Genomic DNA, 3108 nt, shown 5'->3' with positions numbered 1-3108 from the left:
AACACCCCAGCTTTATAGTTGTAAATTCCCATTGGGTCCATGCATTTTGCAATGTCATCCTGTGATCATTAGTCCTTAAGTGGGGTTAATCTCGGGGTTTTCTGCTGTTATCATTTGATGGTTATTGTCAGGCCTCCCATCGTTCTCTCCCACACGTTGTCTCGCCGTGGAGGTGCCTGCCTCACCTCTGAGGTCGTCTATGCTGCTCACATGGTTAGCGTGGGATACAATGGGTGTTTTCTGATTGTCTCCTGGTCTTTCTAAGTCTCCCACTTCATCTTGACCATCTGGACATTTGTGATGGCTTTTCACTTATTTTTAACTATGCACACACACCAAACCCACACATTCCTCACTCACACCAAACAATTGTACAGAGACTTTCAGACAGGATAACGTTTTGGAAAGGATTATATGGTTACTGAAGGGGTTACAAAAGAACCTTACACAACTTAGTTTGCAATGCAGACAAGAAGCAAGACCTTACAGCAAATACTGTAATGAAACCATCTCCTAAAACAAAAGGTGACCATAACCAGCCATAAGGACTATTCTGATCTATTCCTGCCTTGAAATCAAAGAGGGTGGCTGGCAGGGCATACTAAATCATAATTATAAAATATATCAATACATACTACATTTTAAATCAAAACATTAAAATAGGATTTTCCTACTACGGGGTGCAGGCTAGTGTTTGTTAGGTGGGGGGGGGCATGGGCCAGTGCTCAGGGGGAGGGGGTGCAGGCTAGTGTTTGTGAGGTGGGGGGGGCATGGGCCAGTGCTCGGGGGGAGGGGGTGCAGGCTAGTGTTTGTGAGGTGGGGGGGGCATGGGCCAGTGCTCGGGGGGAGGGGGTGCAGGCTAGTGTTTGTGAGGTGGGGGGGGGCATGGGCCAGTGCTCGGGGGGAGGGGGTGCAGGCTAGTGTTTGTGAGGTGGGGGGGGCATGGGCCAGTGCTCGGGGGGAGGGGGTGCAGGCTAGTGTTTGTGAGGTGGGGGGGCATGGGCCAGCTTTCGGGGAGGTGCGGGGAAGGGCACGGACCAGCCCGCTGGGTGCCAGGCAGCCCTCCGCTATTGAAACCCGGGGTGGTGCAGAACAGCCACAGGTCCATGTGGAAGGGCACGTGGCTCTGTGCTCTAATGCCCGGTCTCTGTTGCCTGAGTGGCAGGGCAGGTGGCCACTGAGGGGCGCTGGGGAGGCTGTTCCCACCTGGATTAAAGAGGTTCGTTCCTCTGCTGGCGCCCATGGGAGGGGCTTGCTGTGTGCGGGGTGGCAGGGCAGCCGGGAGCTGCCACGTGCCTGGGGCACCAGTCGCCCTGCCAGAGCGGTGCATACACAGCTAGAGATGTGACCTGCTGCAGCCCGGCTTCGTTAACCCTTAGCTGGCCCCACAGGAGCTGCGTGTTCCTGGCCGTGTCCCCAGGAAAGGGGAGTTTGACTCACGCCGGTAAAACGAACCACTGACTCAGTGAAAAATGCCAGTGTGCATTGGGGTGGCCTGTGAGGCCTTCTCCACTCGGTTCCCACGAACTCGGCTTGACTCCGAAGGCGTCCCTGAGCTTTACTGGCAGGCAATGGGACCAAACTTGGGATGAGCCGGGTCAGGGAACAGGGCCCCTCCACTGACCGCACTCCTGAGTCAGCTCTCGCACACCGTGACCGGGACGCTGCTGGTTAATGTGTGTGTGTCTGACTCGTCTGCTCCGTTTGTGGTCAGTCCCTGTCCAGCTCATGAGCGGTTCACATGCTGCACCACATACTAAGCCACAGCTGCAAGCGCTCACACACTGCTCCCTGCCCTCTCTCTGTTCCTCCAGCTCCAGCTGTGACATGTGGACAAGGGGCCTGCAAGTCCCAGCTCATTGTTTTCTGGCCTTGCTCAATGCCTGCCTGCCTGGGTATTTATACTTCCCTCCTCCGCACGGGGCCGGCGGCCCTTCCACACACACATCACACCACACTCAGCGGCCACGTTTCTCCCCAGCTGCAGGAGTGAGGGGAGCGCCCTGCGCGGGGACAGGGCTGGATGGCACCACGCTGAGTGGCTGGGGACAGCCTCTTGTGGGGAGGGCAGTGCTGCAGGGCTGGCGACGCTGCCGGCTGAGCAGGGGCACGCAGGAGCTCCTGCCTGTCTCTGGGGAAGCTGGTGGTTGGCTTCCGGCAGGAGCTGTCCATGCCTGCAGGTGACTCGCTGGCAGGAGGGACACAGCCCCCAGGAGCCCCTCGGTCCAGTGTCCGGGAGGGTCAGTGAACTCGACTCACGAGGGAGCCATTGCTGACGCCAGGGCAGAGCCGTGTGCTGCAGGGAGATGGCTGCAAGTCGCCTGTCTTGGCAGACGTGCAAACTGCACCCTTGCACAACAGGAGCCGTGCAAAGGAGAAGCCCGGGCAGCTCAGCCAGGTTTGCTAGCAATGTCCTACTGGGGCTGTGAGCATATTCAGAGCAACCTCTTCAAAGGAGGCGATGGGGACGCCCTGGTCATGGTCCCCAGTCCCAGACTGACATGGTCACCTGCCATGTGCTGGGCCTGGGGGGGCTGACGGAGAGAGGGGGGCTCTGCCTTACAGGGGAAGGGATGGGAGGTGACGACACACAAATGGGGTGATCCTGTGACGGGGTGTATCAACCCTGCACTGGGCAAATGGGGCGGGGAGGTCTCGACACGCCGTGCCCCCAGGACAGAGCCCAGGGGTGAGTGGCTCAGGGCTTGGGGAGCCCATGGGAGTTTGGAAGGGGGGTTCGTATAAATTGTCTCCTGACAAACGGGGCTTAAATGGAATCCCGTCTGATGGGCATCCCAGAAGAAATGGGGCTGAAGGAGGGATTGAAACGTGCTAGCGGCCTTGAGGACCAGCCCAGGATGGGGGCTCGAGCGATAGGGAAGGGAGACAGAGACCCTCACCAGGATGGGCTGGAGGGGGCAGGGTCACAAGATAAGGGACATGGGTGGGGCTGGAAGGACGGGCAGAGCTACAGGACTTGGTAGGCCAGGAGGAGACATTTACATTTGATGCCCAGGTAAAGGGGGAGCCAGTGGGTAACATGCTTGGTCTGTGAGCCGGGGGGTCGTTGCAGTGGGGGGGATGTGCTTGGTGTGTGAGCCGGGAGAG

Source organism: Emys orbicularis, chromosome 6 (assembly GCF_028017835.1).
Source record: "Emys orbicularis isolate rEmyOrb1 chromosome 6, rEmyOrb1.hap1, whole genome shotgun sequence".
NCBI classification, from domain to species: Eukaryota; Metazoa; Chordata; order Testudines; family Emydidae; genus Emys; species Emys orbicularis.
Note: the sequence above shows the minus strand (reverse complement) of the source record.